Below are 22,465 nucleotides of genomic sequence, written 5' to 3'. Positions count from 1 at the left end.
CACATTTGTCTACACTGATGTGCTTGTGATGTACTTAATTCACACTGGAAAATCATTGTCCTAAAAACACAAAATCACAGATCTGGAAAGGCCTACAAGAGGCTGTCCTGTCTAGCCCCTGCACTGGGGCAGATTCACACATACCTAGACCTAACAGGTTAACACCTGTTAACACCATGGCCTTAAACATATTCAGTAAAGCTGATTCAGCGGTATCCTTGAGAGCTAAATCCAGTACTTCAGTGCCCAAAATATTCCATCTTAAAAAGTTTGTACTAATATTGCAACTAAATAGTCTTTGCTTTAAATTGCACTAATTTGTTCTTGTCTTTACTCACTGATCTTAGAGAACAACTAATCGTTATGCTTTTTAAAATGATCTCTTTTGCACATTAGAAGACTTATCGTATGTTCTTTTAAATTTCTCTTTTCTTGCCCAGTTATTTTAAACTTTTTCTATGGATTGTGTTTTCTAAATCCTTTAGCATTCTTTTCACTCTCCTCTGGACTTTCTCCAAGTCATCTTTTTTACAGTGTGGTGTCTAAAAGCGGACACAGGAGTTTGAGATTCAGTTGGCACCAAAGCAGAGCAGAGTAACTGCCTCCCAGGGCTTGCATACCATATTCCTATGAACGTATCTTCGACTAAGACATCCTTTTCTGTAACAATATCTGTTGTTGACTCACAGTCAGTTTGTGATTCACTACAACCCCCAGATACTTTTCTATGTAGTCGCACGTGTTATATCTGTCTATTTGCACTTGTTTTTGTTGAATTGTATCTGCTCTTAATTTCAGATGATGTCTAACTTTTCAAACTCATTTTGATTTCCAATACCTGATCCATTTACCAAAGTAAGTGCCCCTTCTCCCTTCATATTGTCTGCAGATTTTCTAGGTGTAGTAATTGAGTTTCATCCTTCAAATCATTAATAGAAATACTGAGTAGAAATGAGACTCCCTTTGAGCTGCCCCTCCGGTTTAACACTGAATCACTGATAATTCTGCAATAATAACTACATGCAGAGCAGGGGCTTCAGCATTTACCATTTATCTAGGTATCATCAGTGGTTGTGGTAGCTCCTAGTTCTTATCCAGAGAATGAGATTTATTTAGGCATTAAATCTACCATCCACTTTCCCAACATCCACTTTTCCAGAGAAGTTATATAATGGGATGTAGTACAGAACAGGGAGCCAGACTCTTCTCAGTGGTGCCTAGTGGCAGGATGAGAGGCAATAGGCACAAATTGAAATACAATAAATTTCACTTAAACATAAAACTTTTTTACTGTGAGGGTGGTCAAACGCTGGAACATGCTGCCCAGAGAGGTTGTCAAGACTCTACCCTTGGAGATACACAAAAGCCAACTAGACACAGCTTTGATTAACCTGCTCTAGTTGATCCTGCGCTGAGCAGGGTGGTTGGACTAGAGACCTCCTGAGGACTCTTCCAACCTTGACTCCGTAATTCTGTGATTCTATGAATTTATGAGACAGTTTTATTTATCTCACACCTTTTTGCTTTTTGAATACTTTGAATTCAGAGATTGTGTTCTGCAAGCATTTTTGACTTTTCAGAATACTAATTTTAAATAGCCTGGAGTCATAGTCTGAACCACAGTCACTATTGAAAAAATCTGAACGTAAGTCTGGGACTTACGTCCCAGACGCAAAAAAAATACATTTTGCCAGTCTCTGCAATACTGTGAATGGCACATAATATTTTACACAGCATTTGAAACTCTGTAATTGACTCGTCTAGAGACTGAGTACACATCCGTGTAACCTGAGCTCAAAGTCCTTCTCCCAAAGTTTGAGCACTGGTATCAGATCGTTCCCCTGTTCAAGCCTTCCTCTTCCCACCATTCTACCTTTATAAAGCAGCATGTTATTTCAAAGGAAGCTGGAGCCCAGGGCCAACAATATTAATGAAGATCTACATTCATCCTTATGACTCATATGACCCAGGGTAGGCCTTTACAGTCAAATGGGAGTATTGGCAAGTACTACTTGTGACCTGGACTCCATCCCCTGTGTTCCCAGAACCTCATAGTCACTTCATTAGTGCCCACATGGATGAGTAACATGAATAGCATGAGTCATAGTCAGCGACTGGATATGCCTCAACAGTCTTTCCACTCTGCCTAAAGTTTTGGATTAGCCAAGAAGCCCATGTCCTGGAAGAAAGGGTCAGACTGGCAGACGGGTGTCTCTGGCCTGATTAGAAGAGATTCTCTAATCATAATCATCCACTGAGAAGTTCGTCATTGGTGGAGCACAACAAATTACAGGATTGTACCTTACTGAGGAACTGGCCCAAAATATATTTGTCTTGAAATAGAAATTTTTCAACATTTATCCCTCCTCAAAGATGTTTACTTTCCTTGCCTACTGAAGTCAATGGGGAACTTCCAACTTCTAACTTCGATAGGTGCAGGACCTGACTTTTAAATGAACCCAAAGAATTTAGAGGCTATTGACTGGGAAACTGATGGACTAGACAGAATATTTTCAACAAGTTTTGTAAATTGATTTTGATACTTGGCAGAAATTTTAAAAGTATTCTTCCTTCTTTTTACTCTCCCACTTATCAGATTGTTTTTCAGCATTCTTCCATTTTTAGATCAGAGTTTCTTGCTGCGCAGCCTGTAAAATGTATCTAATTGAGATTTTTAAATCAGCTGTTCAGAGAGGTAACTAAAACAGAATATAAGTGCCTGTTCCTGAACATCAGTGCAATAGCAGAGTAGGAAAAAACAGCATTTGATACAACTCCCTATGTATATTTCTCCTACTTTTATAGTTGAAATCTACATGACGTCAGCTATGATGTAATTCTGTAATAGTGTCTCTTCTTTTTATCATACACACATCTTATGAATACCACTGTTTTCTCACTTATTGGTAAACATGTCTAACTATTTCCTTAACTAGTTCAATGGGGCTTCTCTGTTAAATCTTCCCTTGGGATTTAGATACTCTGGGATGCATTTCTTCTATTGACAGAGCTTCACATTTCTTCATCCCAAATGAATGCTCCTCCCCAGAAGGTCATTTTATATAAGGACATCAGCACTTCTGTCCTGCAGGTCCTATAGATGGTAAGGCCTCATTTTCAAGTCTTGCCAAAGCATAGGTATGAGGCAGAAACCAAACAGCTGAATATGAATTGCTTCTGCAGAAAAATAAGAAGTGACAGCTGACATTAGATCAGCTCTACCTGACCCTGCCTGAACAGGAGGTTGGACTAGACGATCTCCAGAGGCGCCTTCCAACCTCAGTTACTCTTTGATTACTATTGGAAACTGGGGTGCCCAGGGACCGTAGACACCTAAAGCAACTCAGGAGGGTTTTGGGAAACACCGGTGATACATGATTTAGGCACGCTGCAGGGTAGCTGGGTAACTAAGTCTGTGAATGTGAACTAAGAACTGTGAATCTGGCCTTTTGTTCATGGAATTTTATCGTACTAGTCAACACTAAGCTAAATGGGGAAATGGTGAGGTACTAACCATACAGTATTTCAACCTACTGCTGTCTGTTTCTGCTAAGAATTCATCTTGATTTTATGATCTAATACCTCTAAAACCCTCATGTCTCCTTATCAAAGGTTATTGAAATGCTGGTTTTAGCAAACATTGGCTGCCTAGAGCTTTCTAAACTAGCAGCCTGACCCTCTAGGGAGGCTAATTCACATGACTTCTGTCTGACTTAAGGGCATACATATACACATTTCTAATTAGAATCATCCACATGGCTAGTTTACTAGAAACTAGAAAATCCAAACCTGCAAGGCAAACATAAAAGCATACACACTTTTCCTTCTTCCTCTGACAAAGCTTACTGTGAACTGTGGAGAAAGATAAGCACAGACCACAGCTGTGTGTAGACTAGTAAGAGGAAAATGGAATAAAACTGTAAACAGTAATTCCTGGAAATATTTTTCTGCTATGATGCTTCTGTCTTATTGCAGTAGGCTGTATGGATAGCTCCCTCCCACTTCCAAAAAGAGAAAGCAATATTGCACATTTATAACAGCAGGTCATGATTTCCAATAGCCATGTCAGTTTGAATGCTCATACACTAATGGTTTCTTAGTTGGAAGGTATATTGGGCCGAAGTGTTTCCACATTTCTAAGACAAATCTACTGTTACAGAATTGAAGACACATCCCCGTTACAACATAGCGCTTAGCTATTTCAGGAATGAAGAGTTTTAAAAGCTCCCCAAGGTTAAATACAGCATTCTGTGTGCAAGCCGAGTTGCTATGGCGACATCACTTCATACTTGCATCACTCACTTGTTTAATATAGGCCTATGGCCTTCTATTTTCTAATTGATGATGAACTATCAAACTATCTTAGATTAACTGTACAAAAGTGATGTGAATCATATTTCAAAATACAAAACCAAATGTAATACAATTAAACCTGAGGAAAACACATCACCATAAACAAAAATCCAAAAATGGATTTTAGGTTAAAGCAGCACCTTCTAATTTGAAGCAACATTGCTGCAACCTTGTAGATACAAAATATGTTTTAGAAGGTAAATCCAGAATTAGGAGTTACAATTACAAAAGCAAGCCATTAAATGTCAGGAAATTATATTGCTGTCATTAAAATATATTGTCATTAAAAACTCTACCATCAGAAAACCTGGACGTTTCTAAGATTGTGACCTCAGTCCTGTCTTAGCCTCCGCTTATGGGGAGATTAACCTCACTACCTACTGCCTGGAAACTAGTAAAATCAATCTGTCCCATCTGACATGTAAATATCAGATTAAAATACTAAAAAATTACTAATATTTTAGTAATCTTTTTTATTTACTTGCACATTATTTGCTTATATCTTTCTTTGCAATTCAAAAAATATGATGCTGTTTCAGAAAACTTTCCAAGCAAGTGACGTACATATAATACCTATACCTCTGATAATGATCTTGTCAGGCAACAATTGACTTCAGGCACTAAACAACCACACAGCTTCTCAATAGGGATCCTGACAGGATCGCAGCTCCTTCCACAGATGTGGCTTTGGTTTTGGTTCACTTCTAGCTAGATATAAGCAAAAGATATGTGAAAAATTAAAATTTGGTTAAACTGTCAGGCCTTTTGTTTTAGGGAAACCACTGTGATATTTATTTGGCGCTGAGGACACAGAATGTTTTTAGGCAGCTAGTGCAACTAAATGGTCTTGGTGCACCATAAGAGACAAACTATAGCTAGAGCAGACACTTCTTGAAGGTTTTTTATCCACAGGAAAAAAAGGGCTCTGATTATACTTTTTTTTACAAACTCCAAAAAAAGATTGGAAGTAAAAGCTTCTCTGCTTCCTCTTCTCAGTATTTTGGCTTTTCCCTTAATACTCTGTGTCGCTCACCATCTTTTGCTACGCAGTGACTTCTGGTCAGACGCAAGCTGAAAGGGAACCTTTGAGACACATATCTCGCTCTGTCATTTGCTGAAAATTCCTTCTGGGGCAACTCTTTTTTTGTCTTTTGTCTGACATTTAACCTATGTTACAGCTCTCTCACTGTAAGCATGTAGAGCTGTTTTATGTATGACTTCAGATTTTACTTGCTTAGCTGTATCCAGGCATATTGCTTATTTGTAGTAACAAGTCTAATGTGTTAAATACTTTCCAAATACTTAATAATTACCTTTCTTCTGAGGAACTCGGAATTTAAGTCCAGAACAGTAAATGCAGGTCCTTTGAAAAAGAAGAAAGATAAATAATGTACACAAATATCATGACTGCTCCGCTACACTGTCTGTAGTGAAAAAGGGCCTTAAGTGCGGATGGGGTCAATATATTCTTGTCCCAAAGATCCTGTTCATTATCTTTGTTGGGAGTAGTAAGCTGAGGATCACTTTTTTCTTAATATTAAAGTTTCTGTAGCTAATGCCTATAAAAGAATATCTGAATACTACCTACTCTGTTGTGCTACTGAAAAAAGTCTCCAACACATTTGAAATGTGATGTTCCTATGCAGTAAGTGGGGAATAGATAGACTGAGATATCTGATTCAGAACAGATTGAGAAAGAAACCCATTTTTGGGAAAGGAAATCTTTAAAATACTGTAAAGCTCAGCTTTCACAAGGGCATCTAGTTTCAGCCTTTAATGCATGTTCCTCTGCAGACCTCAGGATTTTGCAATTTAGAGAGTAACATAAAATATTTTCCTTGAAATATATGAGTATATAGCTCCCAAACAAAAATTAAATAGGTAATTATGATTTGAGACAGGAACAAACTATTACTGTTAAATTTTTAAGCTGTTGCCTTCAGTGTCTGATGTTTATATGTCATATGCTGCAATCTAATTGCCAGACTTTCAAAAGCTTCATTTGTAACCTTGGTTGCATGTATCCCGTAGCAGCAAATTGCAAGGGGGCCATAAGACAAGAGAGGCTAAATATCAAAGAACTGTGGCAGGCAGCAAATGGGCTATTTGCTGGGGAGGATAACGGGCATGTGTATGCAAAGGTAGTAGTATCACTGTGCCCTTTGATAACGGGCATGTGTATGCACTGTGCCCTTAAAAGACAAAGTTGGGAGATTAGCCATGCCAAACCAATTGATTACCAACACTTCTAGTCCCAAGAAAGACCTAGGAATAAGATGCAGCTCCCCTACTATGTCTGTATACATGTTTACAGTAACTGCTGTAAGTAAGGTGCCCTGTACAGAAAAGCTTCACACCGAATTCTACAAATTGCCAGGGGGGGAAAGAGCATTTTGCTTCTCACTACAGTAACGATTTGCTAATACTTTAGTCAAGCCATGGTAAACAAGCCATGTTTGCCCCTGAGAAAGGAGGTGACTGTAAAAGGGATATTAACATTTCCATACACGGGAAGGCAGTCGGAGAGGATCAACCTCTGCCTTGAATGCATTTAGGATCAATAGTCAGGAAGACGGTAGAAATCTCAGCGGAAATCCCTCTCCCCTCTCCACACACACAGCGGGGGTGACCTGAAAGAGGGGATTAAATAGAAATGCATTCATGCTTTCCCAATTGATCAGTCCTCTCCCATCTCCCATGAATACAACCTGCTTGCAGACAGACTGTGTGTGCACAGGCTGAGCCTCCGACCATCTGGAGCAGGTAATTGTTAGTGCCTCCGGCTTGCTAGCTGGATAATTTCCAGATTTGAGCCTGGGATCAGTTGATGGTTTTCTTTAATTCTTGTCAGCGTGTGCTTATTAAACCTTTATTATAGTGTCATTGGGGGGTTTACAAATGAGTACTTTTGTCTGCTTTACATTTAACCAGCTTGGATTACAGATTCAGGATAGCTGGGTAAGATTAAAATATATCAACCCTGTAAGGATGTAGCACTCATTAAAAACAGTGTCCTGGAAAATACTCAGAAAAATCTAAACATTTTGTTCCAAAATATGCAAAAAGTACCAAGGCGTTCCTCTGCCAACATGTTTTAGAAGTTGGAAAGTATATTCCCATGACCAGCATTATCCATACAAGTTTCCTGTTGTACAGCAGTTTCCTGGGGAGAACACTGGAGCCCTGAGGGTCCAGAAGCATGTTACAAAGTATCACACTTACGGGGCATGTAGGGAGACTGCTGGGATACGTTAAAGGTCTGTTGTAGGAATACTCAACCTCTGGCACGTTCATGGGGAGCGAAGTTACAGATTTGAAGCACCTGAATTCAGTTAATGTTATGCTCCTGCTCTGAACGTTCACCTGATGGAACTGACCTCTTATCTATTGACTGTATACAGAGTAGGGAGAAAATATCTTATTTTAGTGAATTTAGTTACCAGCTCAATTCTAGTATAAGTCAAGACTGAGACTAAAATGAATGGGGTGATTTGAGTGCCATTTCCAACAGAGGGTTTTCACATTAAGAAGCACTGCAGAATTGTTATTGCTCCTTAGAATAAAGTCATGACGGCTGTCTCTGTCCTTTTTAAGGGTAGTCCCTCTACACCTGCCTGGAGTAGATGGCAAAGGAACAATACAGGGCAGCTTGAGTAGTCTCTGCCAGTGTTGTACCTGTCTGATAGAAAATACAGGATGACAGCCTCCAGAGTTGTCAGTTTGGTAACTTTTAAAAGCACTTCAATCACTGACAAAAATTCTAATAAAATATAATTCTTAAGGTTAAGGTCAAAAATCCTGTGTCATGGTGAACAGAGCCAATGCTAAAATCAGACTTCCTACTGCCTTCGAATGTAAAAATAATTCAGGCTGAGTATACAACAGAAGACAAAGCACCCTAACTGTGTTTTAGAGTTAATGAGGCAATTACCAGATGATAAATAAAGATGGATTTCCAAAAGTGTATTTAAAGGACAAGTCATGGGATGGATGTGTATCTGTTCTATATTTTCTGTACCACAGCAACTATTTTTAAAAATTGCTGGCACCTAGCTGATGTCCACTTAAGTTTCTTCTCACTCTACTGAATTAGACAGATACACCTTAAAACAAAAAAAAATTAACATTCAATGTGGTGCTACTTAAAAGTTCACAAATTAAATGATCACAAATATATTGTATTATTGTTTTATAGTGGGCACTGTATTATCATGGACTCTCAAAGGTCAAGAATTTCCCATGCTTTATAACTACTTATTAGCAAAGCTTAAATAAAAGTGGGCCCTTCTACCCTGGTTATGCTGGGGAAACCCTGAGACCCTTCACTGACTCAAATGCAACAAGAAGCATATTTGAAGAATACAATTAGCACAGTAGCACTTTGAAGACATCCTCCCCTACTGGGAGATAGTCCTTGCTTCAAATACTTCCTCTTCAAATAAACCAGACAGTGGAAAAGAGAATAACAGTGTTTACACAGAGATTTGCTAAGGTCACTGAGACATGCTGGTGAAGACCTGGGGACAAGACTTCATTAGTTGTGGCACTGTCTTTCCTCTCTGACTATAAATTTTTGCTGAGAGAGGCCTACTCTGAGTTGATTATGAGTTAATTAGCTTTCAGAAGGCTGACTTGGAAAGTTCAGAAGCTGTAGCCCACCAATTTGAAATAGAGCTCTTGGATGTTGTATTAATTGTAACACAAAGAGAAAAAACAGACTCTTCTAACTCTCTTTTTTGAAAGAATAGTCAGTTACAAATCGAGACGTGCCAATATCAAGGAACGGGTTTCCAAAGCAACAGTAACTAAGAGAAACCAGTCGTGATTTTGTCAGCTGTTTGACAACAGGGGTAATAAATGGAGGCATAAAATATCCTATCCAAATGCATGGGAGGATTGTCATGATTGATAATTAACTATTTTGTATTATGGAGGGAAGTGCAGGAATATCATTAGCATAAGAAAATGTAAAGAACATCATGCAAAATACTTGTCAGTTGAAGCAAGTGTTACAAAAAGATAATGTCCACTTTACTGTGTAGCAGATATAAACGGTGACTGTGGGGATCAATTACATTTTAGTACTGACAGTACTATCTTAGTAATGAAGTGTTAATAGCTTATTACCTGACTGAGACAAGATTAGCCAAATGGAAAGTTAAGAGCTGGAAGAAGACGTTCCAAGCATTACTTGTGAAGAGGAGCTTTTGAAGAGGAGCTTTCACTGGAGCTCAAAGCCCCAACACCTTAGACAAAAACAAACTTTTGCTGGAACCTGAACTTGTATCTTTAGCATAAATGCAAATGTTGAAGAATCCATGGACTTTTTCAGAATTCAGAGCAGAGCAATATATTCAGTCAGCATGGGCTTTTTAAGCTTTTAATAGCTTGATAAAAATAATCCTATTAAAATAGCCTCTTTGCAGAAAATCTGGGCTTTGGTTAATTCTTTAAGGTCTGCTTTGCATGGTCATCTTGATTTTTCTATGAAATATAAAAATCTGAAAGATAAAACTTTTTCTGTGAAACCTCAAACTTCTCTGTCTGGAAGTGCAAGCAGGTGTCCTGTGAGAGTTGTGGTTTCATTATATCCCTCTCCCCATCATCTTCTTGGGTTGTCTCTTGGTGCACTATAGTCAGGGACTCCAGTGACACACCTAGGAATTTGGCAAGAGATGGATCATCAGAAACGGGATAAATGGGCAAACTGGACCAAAAAGAGAATTAACTATGACTTCTAAAATATAGGCCATGGTAGCAATTCGAAATATTTTTCTGTCATATAATTTTTTACAACAATTTTTAATGAAAGCTTTTACAGAATGTGTGTGTGTGTGTGTGTGTGTGTGTGTGTGTGTGTGTGTGTGTGCACGTGTGTGCGTGTGTGTGTGCATAGGTACTGTTTTTCAACTTTTCTTGAAAAATACATGTTTTTACTGAATTAGCTATAATGATCATCATCAGTTACTACTATCCTATGAAGGCCACCTAATCTACTGGGCACAAATCTATTTAAATACATATGCTTAACAGTGGTTGTGGAAACTGCTATACAGAATACTTCAAAACCACAGAAACTAAAGAAACACCTTTCCAAAATCACTTTGGAAATTCCAGCAGCTACAGAGCCTAGTCTTATAATTGTGGTTGTACCCTGCCTGCCACAGATTTAGCTCCGTCTTAGAAAAATATTAGCTGTGCCACTATCCATCAAATAAATGACTCTGGCCTGCAGAAGCCTACCAAAACAATGGGCTTATCTGTGTTTTGCGTGAGCTTGTAAGAGTTGTCTGGTCTCAAAAATCACTGCGATCCAACCAGGCACCTCAATCACCGCCTGCAGGATTTATTTACTAAGTAACTAAGGGTCTCACAGAGTTTCACAAACAGGTGCAGGAGTCTCTCGTTGGGAATCCCTCTTCCTGCATTGTGGAAGATAAAGATACTGTTCCCCTCTGCAGCCCTGGTGCCTCTCCTAGCTCCAATGTTCCTGGACTAGCTCAGTGACTGAGAGCAAGAGAAGAGACAACTGGGAGAAAGAACATCTCCACAGCCCACGTTTTGTCAGTAAAGAAAAAGTGTCTGACTTTTCAGTTGACCTAAACAGCCCATCAGGATGGTTTCCCAAATGCTAGGGATATCACTTAGACAGGAACAGGAGTTCACACAACCTCCCTGTGAGCCCTTGTAGCTATTTCCATGCCAGCTAGTCCTCAAAGGTGCAATCCCGGCGCTCTTCTGAGACCCGGGCCATGCGGAGGAGGGACAGCCCTCACAGGTAGATTTATGGCCAACAACGTGTGGCCTCTTGTAGGACAGATGTCATCCTGGTGTCAGTCACCCAATTGCACCTCGGAGCAGAGTGCCTGCATGAGGCCACCAGGTCCAGCTCAGTTTACAGGGCAGGTAGGACCTGAGCCCAGAGACCTGCCAGGCACCAGAAGACTCTGAGGGCTTTTGGGCCCCATACCACAGGCAGGAGATTTAAAGGGTGTTGGTGCAGGGGACAGGCATGACTTGCAGGCCTGCCCTGCCATGCAAGAGGAGCTCAAAGCTTTAGGACATTTCCTCAGGATGAAACCTCCAAAACTTGCATTGAAATTCAAATGTTCCTCTCCATGGAAATGCTAAGGAAAATGTGTAAGAGCCATCTGCTCTGGAACAGTGTATCAGGACCTGCCCACCCCTGGGAAGTGCACGCTTGAACTTGCTGAGAAGTGCCAGGAGAAAGGGATTTTCCTCCAAGCATAAGAGTTGGCTCCCTCTGATTCTGGTTCTTAGGGCAATCCTGAGGCTCAACCATATGGAAACAAGGCAAATTTTGACCCTTGACAGGCTGGATAAGTTTAGCTTCAACAGCCAACATATTGGGGCCTTTACCCTTCATTCAACAGGATCAGTAGACTTCTTTTTTTCCAAGGCTGAATGCTTACTTCTTGCCGCAGGAAACCCTTTTAATATAACAACACACTGTATACCTAATGAAGCGCGTCTGGGAAACTTTAAAGCAAAGAATAAACTATTGCATTATATGTAACAAAAAATGCTATCACAGCTATGGGCACATGTGGGAGAGAATTAAAGGCAAGCAATTCAGAGTTGAGGCCACAGTGACTTTGTAATTTACATTTTATCCAAAGAGTTCTGTAAACAATAAGCCAAATACGAAAGACCTTATTTCAAACACTGCTTATTATTTCTTTTGAAGTTTTGTGTGAGTAATGTTTAGAATAAAAAATGAGCTGGTAATTTAGGATTTTTCCCACTGTTTGTATACAATTTTCTTTTCAAAATAAACACAGAAAAGGAAACAAAGGTTTCATGATGAGAACAAACTGAAATACAAGAACTTCTGTGGGAGACCGAAACAGCAGCAGGATTCAGATCACAAAACATATGCATCCCAAGACTCCTTTCTCCCGTGCAGTCCTCACAATCAAGGCCTGACCAGGACGAATGTAGCTTCGCTTATGGTATTTGACAAGCTCAAAGCCTCTGGCTACAGAACAGCATTAGGAGTTTTATAAAGAATTCTTTGAAGCTCTAGGGAGCAATAAAGCAGTTTCAGGAATCAAATTCAACTCTTCTGCAGTTGCTCAGTACTCCATATATATTATCAATGTGCAGTTAAAATTTATGTGTGTGTATATGTGTAGGCAGGGACAAGTATATGTATATATATAGAGAGAGAGAGAGAGAGAGTTGGTAAAGACCAGCTGTTTACACTGGGGAAGCTCAGACAATTTCAGAAGGCCACGAGATGTAATACTCATCTCTTCTTGCTTTATAAAACTGATTGACAATATATATCATTTTTATTAATTACACTTACATTTAGGAGTTATTTGTAGCCTATTTGCTTAAATAGTTTTTTTTTCTTTTTTAAATATTTTTTGTATTTGTGCAAGTGAATGGATTTTTTGGGCTTGTTTCATCACCACTAGAGTCAATAAGTTCTCATCAACTTCAAAGTCTGCAGGACTGAAGCCCAAAAATTCAAATAGCTCACAGCTGTTATGTTGCCCTCTAGCGGTATTCTTTAGAGCCACCATTGAATAAAAACCACGTGGACTGAAATATTTTAAATTTAAGAAAAAATCATAAACTGCCTTATCTTGCAGCTGGTGAAGGAAATAGATATACAAAAATCCCAACTCTTCTACCATCTTCCTCTAGTAGAGCACACAAGATATAGCTACTATAAAAGGCCTTAAAATTTCACAGGAAAGTTTTCAACTGAAGGTCAGGCAATTCATTTTTCTGGTAATCAATACTCTGATTTTTTTCCTGCTTCTTCTCCAGCATTTCAATGTCCCTGATCGCTGCTAAGAATATGGTAATAATATGTTGATATTTTATTCCCCTTAGAGGGGTTATGATGTCAAATGTGCCAATCAGTTTTCCTCATACAGGGCTATGACGTCAGATTTGTTTGTTCATGGAGTATCACTCAGTTTTGCAGAGCCTGGGTGCAAAGGTTAAAGAAATATCATGACTGCAGGAATTTCTGCCTGTGATTTTCTGCAGATGTCTCTTTGCAGAGAAAGGATACAGAGTTTCAAACCTTCCAGTGGAGCCAAGATGACACATGTCAGTCTCATGCTCCTACAGGGAAGATATCTGCCAAAGCACTGCCAGGCAGGCCGTGCTGGAACCGCTTGCAGTGTAAAGAGCTGCTGCATTTATCTCATCCGTTTTGTATAGAGCTTCCACAGTACACCAAGTGCTTTTTATCTTGCAAAATATTTTGGTGTCTACTTGCATTGTGCTGTGGACCAAAACAAAAGGGTGAGGCTGGGGAGCAAGTCAAGAGCAAGTCAAGTTGTTCTTCATAGGTACTGGCAGAAAAGGCACTGAAAACTAAGGGTACAATCCCATAGCAATTTAAGGCTTAAATCTCTCTCCTGAGCCTTACCCATGTTTCTGCTTGATTTCACACTGGACTAGCACCATCATAGGAGGACTGGGGAGCTGATCTATCTGAAAAGCAACCCAGCACAAGAGAAGGTGATTTGTTTCCAGCCCCATTAACTCCCCTGTGCAGTTGACCAGGACATAGTGCAAGTCATACCCGGATCATGAGAGAGGAGAGCTTCCCAGCAAGCTGGGACTTCAATCAGCTTCCTCTGCAAAGCAGATAACTGAGAAATCGGCCCAAGATTTGGGGAAGAAAGAAAGAGAGAGCACTATATCACTGCTGTACAGGACCTCTGGGTGGGTCATCCAAGCCTTTTATGTATCCTAGAGATTCTCAGAGAATTGCCTAATCTCTCAAAGTCAAACCCAGCTTTCCTTGTGGAATAGTTTATGGACAATTCTGGTCAGAGGCAATTTGGGATGTAACCTCCTCCACTTTTCCACATTGACAGTGACTCTCATCTTAGTGATTTTCAAGAAGGCTTTCCTTTGTAATGTTGCAAGAGAGTTTCTACTTCACTCTGGAGAAGTTACCAAACAATGATAAATATCGCTTTCTAAATTTTCCGCTGGGCCTAAGCCTAAAGTCCTTAGCTGGTGTTTAATCATTCTTGACTCTGGCAAGCATCCTTTTGCTCTGAGGGCATAAGTGTTAAGTTTTGCACCAGTAAGGATATTTATCACCTCACTGGGGATTTTGCTGAGCTATGCCTTCTTTGATCATGCAAAACAAAGCAAAAAACAATACTAGAGATGATCCTAAGCCACAAAATCTTGAACTATAAGTGAGATGGATTTTAAATACCTATTTTGGCTCATTCTGCTATGGAGATGGTCTGGCTAAGAAATCATAACCTGAATAAATGCAAAGCAACTTTGAAATATACTGATGTCTACATCACGGCTTGGATTCAGGCTCACCTCCAACTCTTCACTGTCTGATTGTAATTTACCTGAGCTGAGCTGATCGTTCACTTCCTTCTTAGTGACTCCAACACCGATGTCAGCATTGATTTGCATACTAAAATTCATATTCTCTTTCTCTGAATGCAGAATGGCATTTTCTTTTTATAGTAAAAAAATTGTAAATGCAGGCTTTCAGAGGTATGTTCAAACTGTTCCAACTTCAGGCACCTAGATTAGGCAGCTAGTCTTCCTCATTTCCTTTTATAGTCTGTTGATATAGGTTATTCTGAAAGTTACTCAGATCAAATACTTTCGACTCTTGGACTCAACCTTCAGAAGAGGCTATGGTTCTGTTGACTACAGGTGGAGCTGGGCAAGATAAGCTTTCTCATAAAGCACCTTAATCAGCTGCTCTTTCTACCAAGCAGTAGCCCTAAAGATACCAAAAAAAAAAAACCTTCAATGCAGTACTTCAATTTCCCCCATTGTCTTTGAAAGTCGGGTGAAATAAATAAGTCCCTCAGTCATTGTATGTTCAACTTTACTGTGATTATTATCATAAAGATACTATATGAACTTAGAGATGCATCAGTATAATTCTGGTATTTGGACACCTATTCTGTCCTCCACTGATGATGGAGATTTACAAGCAGCGTAGACTACAGAGCAAAACTTCCATTTACAGGAGAAATACGCAAACAGTTATTTGGTTAGTTCAACTGTACAAAGAATAATAAAAGCAGTTTACCTCAGAATGCAGGAAATAAATCTGATTTAATCAAAGCATCAGCCAAGCTACTAAACTGATAGATGATTTATTGAATGGGAAACTTAACCATTGTACCTCTGTCCTTGACTCAGGAAATAAAAGCTTTGATATAATATTTGATCAAAGAGACAATATTCTAATAAATTCCCAGAAACTTTCTATGTTCTACCTAACTCAACAGGCATTCACCTTGGAATACAAGATTAAAGTCTGTGCTTTCAGAATTAAAATCTATAAGACTACACTTTTCAAAATGGTCTAGTGATCTAGCATATTTCCATTTTTCACACTGAACTCAAGGTGGCTAAATGATTTTTAGAGTGTACCAAGCATGTAGGCATAACGTTTCAAGGCTGGCATCTTAAATCAAGAGTCACTTCTTAAAATCTTTTTAAAATTTTGCCGATACTGCGTTTGAAACACATTTCTGTTGGAGGCAATGCCAGTTTATGCAGTTTCTATATGTGTGTGTGTGTACACGCACGTGTATATACATACACATACATATATAAACAACTCCTTTGGGTGCAAGACAGATGAATTGTCAATGGATTCAGGTCCACTTTTAGTTTCCAAGTAGTGGGAGGATAGTCAGAACATTTCCCAAAGCCCTGTTCAAATATCGCTCCAGCAGTGATGGTGGGACTAGTCAGATAAATGGAGAAAAAAAGGCCCCACTGTAAGCATTTCACTCCTAGCACTATGGCCACTGACTTGATCACAGGTTAAGAGTTCCTTGCTCATAGTTTGATATAACGTATGAGGCACTAGCACAAATTATGCTAAGAGATAGGAAGCTATCTTGCAGTTTACAGAATAAGAAATACCACTGGAGAAACAAATGTGGACACAATTTTACAATCACAAAGGAAGAGAGGGGAAAAACAATATAGGAATACTGACTGAGCCTAACATGGGAGATGCAAAAAGGAGACCTACAAAAGGCTATGGTTATGCAGAATTGACTTCAGCAAGTACCTTAGCGATGGATGTGTCTTTTAAAGCTCTGCAATGAGCTGAATTTTGCTGAAACTGGTCAACTCATTTGCTTTTACCTGTACTGATTCAGTTACTTCCAGTATGACCCTGGTGAATTCAGTGGGTCATGTGGGACTCAAAGCAGGATCTAATGGACTCAGTTTAGGAGCTATCCCTGGTTAGAAGAGAAGCAGCCAGTTCTTCAGTTTATGGGCGGCCAGACTTCTCACTGGACTTTGAATTAAAAGTGAAAGCCTAGACAAAAAGGAAATAATTGATACGCTTGATCTGAGCTGTAGGACAGAAAGGGCAGCAGACTTTTTTATTTATTATCTAGCCTTTGGCTTTGTTTAAAGCTGAGAAGACCCCACTAGTCAGTCTCTTAAGTCCCAGCCTGGGAGAAAGGAAAGATATTTAACCTTTGGCAAATTAAAATCTTTTGGAACCTCTGTTTCAGTTTTGTGGACTGTATTTCTGCAAGCAGAGGAAGCTACCATATAGCACAGAAATATAGGACAAGGGATTTCAATGTGCCAGATATGTGGAGAGCGGGTGGGAAGTGTTCATCTGCCTATGTTATAACAGTTCATTAAATGCAGTAAACTACCTGCTAAAGTTGCATAGTGGAAAGAGGGCGTTCCATTTTTTCCTCTCTATTTGAGAGAGACACAGAACGCTGAATATATCTCAGCTGTCAGCGTCTGAAAAGGCTTCTGTTCACTAAGAGGGGAAGTACCTGGTAACACTCCATTGGGGCCAGGCTCTCGCCCTGTGCTCATCAGCTGCCTTAGGGCTCCTAATAGCTGAGATCGAAACATAGATTCCTAGACTAAAAGAAAATTCCCTCAAAGATTTTATGCAGTAAATCTTCACTGCTACATTGACTGTGCACATGCTAAACGTTTGCAGAGTCACATAAGTGTAAGAGAAAGTATCAGACACCTTCATTGTGGCTGTGAAAGGAATGTTTTAATTCAATTATCAAGTGGCAGGATTTCATTGTCAGGCAGCATTGTACAAGAAAGCTTTGCCATCTAGCCTAGGTGATCCTCAGGTGTCTGTCATTTAATATTTAAACTATGTTATGCAACTGATAGACATTTATATTTCCACTAAAAGTTACTTGTTCCACAAGAGTCCTTAAGAGTTATGTTTTTCTTGCACTTATTTACAGTATATAATTATTTTAAAGTAAAAAGAATGTTAGTGCCTTTGCACATCCCCTTTTGACAGTAGTCACCTTGGATTATAGTAGAAATTACTCAGTTTGAAAGGGATATGTTGTTATTATTGACTCACATTTATATGCCCCAAAATACCACTCGCTGTGGGTGGCGGGGGAACCTCCACCAACATGCTGATTTGTTCTGTTACTACATGTTCTTTGAGATTACCAACAGATTGAAAAAAATGAATCTGCCATATGTCTATACTCAGCCATCCTCCATTTGGTTGAATGTATAATTCCTATTTGCTTGCTGAGTTCTGGATTTTAACCTCCTGAATCATGTTGAATAGAGACCTAGTACTCAGTAAATGTAATGGTCTAAAGCCAAGTGAGACCATTCGGATCATTCATCTGAACTTCTGCACCTCATGTAATTCTTCCTAGTCAAACCTAATCAATTTGTGCTAGAAGCAGACTATATAATTTAGGACAATATCCACCTCTAAGCAGCTGCAGAGAGCCTGAGAGTGTGGGACAGAGTATCAAGCATTTTTCTAAAGAAAATGGAAATCAGTAGCAGATGTAGCTATACAGTCTTACCAATAGAAAATGGTACTTTTTGGAATGATGAGATAAATCAGAGTTTTCTGCAACAGTGTATAGCGTTTGGAATATATCCTTAGACACTAGATAATTTCATGTCCTCTATGTCTCGTTTCCTCTCTTTTGCAGTCTCACGAAGACATAACTATTTCTAAAGAGTAAAGGAGATAATGAGTCCAAGGCTAGGGTTGCATACAGCTGAAGGCAATTGATACCCAACGGTCAGGTCAGCAGCTACTTGCAGGAATATTTTAGTCCCTACAGTAAGGGCAAATATGTTTTCTGCCTTACCATATTACCTCAAAGTACAAAGACAGGTGTGACTTCATTATGAATAACTACAGGATACATCATATTAACGCTACCTACTACCAAATAAGGAAAGCCAAGTAAGATTTGATCACATCTTAAACATTGCCACGGTGAGAAGTCTGAGATGTGACATTATTTCTCAGGGTCTGGCACTGTTCTCTGTTGAAGTTAGGTCAAAGCAGTTTTTCTCCATTGTTTTTTTTTCCTCTTTCCTTGTACCCCATCAGTGACTACATGCCATGCAGGACTATTTCTTCTATCAAATCAGAGACTTTATCATAGTTTGGCGCAGATAACTGATGTCCTTTGCATTCCCTGCTACTTGCAGTGGTCTTCAGAACAGCCTCAGTCTAGTTTATATTATCACTAGACTATCTTCAAGGCAAGTAATATACTCCTTGCTACAAGAGCAGCTTTTCACTGGTTCCACGCTTGCTAACTCCCTCGGCCTTCAGAACTCTCTGGGTAACAATGCCTGTGCCTGAGCCTATAAAGTGCTGGTATAACTCACAATGTACTGCAAAGGCTTTTATGAATCTCCACCTTCAATAACAGACATATGGGCTGCATTTTGGTTTGGGGCATGGTTTCTGTGTGCCGGGGCTACTATTTAACTGTACGAGGCTTACCTTTAATTTTCTCTTTGCTCATTGTACAAAAGGGAGTCAACTGGAAGATAAAAAGTGGCTTTATACCAGCCCCCTGGACAGTGCTTCCTCCCTGCTGTATCTGGCAAAGCAGTTGCCCAGCAAGGAGGTAGGGGAATTATGGAGCAGGGGGAGAGAGAGGGATGTAATTCCCCTTGGAACTAGAGGACAGTAGGAAGGCCCAATGACACCTGAAGTAGAAGGGCACTTGTGCAAGGAGGGCTACAGTTGTAGTAAAGAGCTGGTCAAGCAATGATAGGTATAAGGAGATGAAAGTTGGGTACAGGGTTTTGGGGTGAAAAAGATCTCCCACATTCCTAGAGTGACTGGAGTAAAGGAATTTCTGAGGGAAAGGGGGGATAGGAATCATTTTGGTAGAGAGGAAGGTTTGGTGCAGGTGAAGGCAAAGAAGTAGCAGTGAGCACACTCTAAGTCAATCTGGGAACTGCTAGTTTAGTGAACTGACCACAGAATAAGACTGCAAAATATCTGAGCTCTAATCCTGTCTTAAATACTGATTCAATGTATTGCCTTTGGCAAGGAATTGGTTACACTGGATTAACTATGTCTATGTACCTATTTCAAAGGGCTGCTGTAAGTATTAATTAGTTATTGTTTGTAGATGACTTTGAAGATGCAAATGTAGAACCGTATAATTAAGTGAAAGTATTAGACATAAGGTTATGTGACTTTGATGTTTTCCTATAAAGCATAAATTAATACCATGCCATCTACTTCCCTTTTATCCTCAAGCATATATGTAATGCTGGATAAGGAATTAAGGTGCCTGTAACACATTCCTACACAGTGGTTGCATGAATGAAATCTATCTTATAAATAAGGCAATATTAAAACTATAAAGATTAAAACCATAAAAATTAGGCTTATATACCAAGCTTCTCATTGAGATTCAGAGATTTAGGGAATCTAAGGTAGACCATTGTTGTTTTAAAGGACTGTCATATCTACAGAAATTGAATCTTAGGTTGCCTTTTAATCTTTAGCAATTGTGGCCACATCCTGATCTTCATCACAGCAGTAGAACTCCACTGTAGAGAATGGATGTACTAATTTACCCATTATACGGATTAGAATATAAAACCTGAGTTGCGTCTGCTAGGGTGACACCCCAGCCAATGTACACACATCACTGACTTCTCTGGGACAAGCTCAGGAGAGTACATGTGAAGGATGGGTAAAATGGATCTTATCCATCTCCTGCCTAAAGAGAGGGGATGATATTCTTGCTAGCTCAAAGCTTCAGAAGGTATAAACTTCCAAAGACACACTAAATCAAGTGGCACTACACGATTTTGTCATCTTCTCAGGCCAAGCTGGCTTATGTCAATGATAGAGTCATATCTTTGAAGGTAAATTTTTTTGGTTCTGTGCACTTATCCACATGAGTGAAACTGAGATGCTGGTGTTCTGCTATGGATTTTCTGCATGGCACAATACAGAGTAACTTTATACCTGTGATAGCAACAATTTCTGGTGATAATAAAGAAAGCAGTATTTGTCATCATAAATGCCTCTGAAAAGCCTGATGGAAGGCTGCTTGTGGAAAGTTGCTGCGTACTAGCCTTGTTATCAAAGATTCAAATACTCATTTTTAATGGAATCCTATTGAATGTGTCTGAGAGGACACAAAAGCCCCATGAGCACACAGTTTGCTTCTTGGTTGGTGTTGCTTAGCATTCAAACAATTACAACATAAATGAAATTTTAGTTTTAATCAGTTGTTTTCCAAACAGCTTCTGTGCCCTTAATTATTGCACAGGATGTCTGTGTATTTTGGGAGGGGGAATCTTAGATTCCTTCAGGGTCCAATCATCTCACTGATTTCTCACAACTCCTAAGATCTGTACCACCCTCCGCTAGGACCCATCTGCTGGCAAGAAATGGTGCTTAGGGCGCTATACTTTACACTTACAGTTTCTGAACAGAAACAAAGGCTAGCAGAATGACTGAATAGGAAAAAAAGATGACTATGCTTGTATTTACCTACCTTTATATCACATTCAGAAAGCTTCCTATATTCTATTAAGCTGTCAAACCAGCTGCTAAACTGCAGAGCTCCAGTCCTTATGCAAGTCTGTCAGCTCCTGTGGAAGGAAACCTGCAGCTGACTTCAGCCAGCAAAGACAGGGGTCCTTTAGCACTCAGCTTGGATTCATACTCCCATCTCTGGCCTCTTTTGCCTCATCGTCCTCCTCCCCGCCTTCCCCGCAAAAGAATTATTGCTTCTTCATTTATTCAAGAGGCAACATCAATATTCACTCCCCCAAACTCTCCCTGCTTTTACCACCCGGGGACAGCCTGTACTCCTGCTGAGGCAGCTGCAGGCATGGCTCCCTTGACTGGAAGCAGCACTCGGCAATGAGGGCCCCAGGCTCAATTACATGTTCAGAAATCATTAGTCCACTGTGAGGCAAAATGTTCTCTCTTACTTAGTAAGGGGCTGTTCAAACCTCATCCTGAAGCCTTCCCATATATGGAAGCTTGTATTGTATATAAGCATATACATATGTCCTCACACTTTGCCACCCCTTACACAAACATAACCATGCATTACTAGCTCTTGTTTGAGATTGGACGTGGCAGTAATTAATCATTTGGAAGTGATGAGGTTTGGTGTGACAGATCCCTAAAGCAATCTTTGAGGGATACACTGACAGGCTGCTATTATTTGCTAGATATGTCAATAGTTAGTGCAGATTGCACACAATTCTTTATGAAGAGGATTTTCTTCAGTAGCATGGTGAAGAAACCAGGCAGCATTTCCTCTTCTCAGCCAGACTGCTGAGTTACAATCCACATGCCTGTTTTCCAGACCCCATGGATTACAGACATTCTTAGTCCGGAGGTTTACTGGATAAAAAACTACAGCAAGTGAACTAGATGCAGGAAGGGAGTCTGTTTTATAGAAAAGATGTGGTTCACAAATGCCTGCTTAACAAAATGCAATGTTCAAGGGTTAAATTTAGCACTGTGCAGCGATGGATGAGAGTGTGATTACGTGTACGGTAACATAGCAGCTTGGAAAAACATTTGAATTGTCAGAGCCTGTTTGGGTGAGATGGGAAACGTTTGCCAGAAGGTTTTTGTAACTACCTGTTCTTTCTTGAAATACTGTGGTATCTTTAATTTCTATATGAATTACACAAATAGAAAGAAGAAATCTTGCAGTTTAATATCACATACAAAGGGCTGTAACTCTCATAGTTAAGCGTAGGCACATCAACACAGTGCTCTAAATTATCTTTCATATGAGAACTTGACCAACTAAAACATATTTGAACAGCTTGAAAA

The 22,465-nt window shown here is 39.6% G+C and overlaps 1 long non-coding RNA gene across 3 annotated transcripts in view; it reads right to left on the bottom strand.

Moving 5' to 3' along the window:
• LOC138066032 (uncharacterized) overlaps window positions 1-22,465 on the bottom strand; it is a 43,919-nt gene that overhangs the window by 8,401 nt on the left and 13,053 nt on the right. Inside the window, exons 3-4 of one of the 3 annotated variants that reach the window (XR_011139194.1) lie at window positions 9,883-10,010; window positions 5,667-5,716 (exon numbers count right to left, since the gene is read on the bottom strand). This is a non-coding gene — a long non-coding RNA (uncharacterized lncRNA). Of the gene's footprint in view, window positions 1-4,932; window positions 5,062-5,666; window positions 5,717-9,882; window positions 10,011-22,465 lie in introns of those variants that run through there. The other 2 variants (XR_011139195.1, XR_011139193.1) reach the window with 2 other exon arrangements.

This window comes from Struthio camelus, chromosome 1 (assembly GCF_040807025.1).
Source record: "Struthio camelus isolate bStrCam1 chromosome 1, bStrCam1.hap1, whole genome shotgun sequence".
In the NCBI taxonomy this organism is placed as follows: Eukaryota; Metazoa; Chordata; class Aves; order Struthioniformes; family Struthionidae; genus Struthio; species Struthio camelus.
This window is presented reverse-complemented; position numbering and strand designations above follow the sequence as displayed.